Below are 499 nucleotides of genomic sequence, written 5' to 3' on the forward strand. Positions count from 1 at the left end.
TTTTCTTTTTTGCCGAAGGGGAGAGGGAAGGGGGGGTAGTCTGGGTGTAGGTAGGGGAGAGGGGGAGAAGAGTGGAAAACGTTGGCTCTGTCCATGGTCAAAGTAATTCAGCTATAATCCCCCTTTCTCTTCCTCTCCTGGAGCTCTATTCATATTCTAATCACAGCTTTTCCTTCCCTAAACCAGCCACTTTTATCAGAGCCCTAGCTTTGCACTTTTACTTCCACTTCCAGCACATACAGCCGCATGCAGAATAAGCAACTTTTTCCAGCCTCCGTCCTGCCCCCCTCTTCCCCCCGCAACGTGCTAACCCAAAAAGGGATCCTCGCATCCTCGGGCTAAAGCTGGAAGGGAACACGAGTTTAAAAAGGCACCCGTTTGGTTCTTCATTTCTCTTGGTCATGGGGGGATCTTCCCCTCTCCCTGCCTTCCCCGCAGCCCCACGGAGAGCTCTCCGGGCCAGCCGCTCTCGGCGGGCCGCCGCAGCCGGGGGCGGGGC

Source organism: Charadrius vociferus, unplaced genomic scaffold (assembly GCF_000708025.1).
Source record: "Charadrius vociferus isolate BGI_N301 unplaced genomic scaffold, ASM70802v2 scaffold883, whole genome shotgun sequence".
Lineage (NCBI taxonomy): Eukaryota > Metazoa > Chordata > Aves > Charadriiformes > Charadriidae > Charadrius > Charadrius vociferus.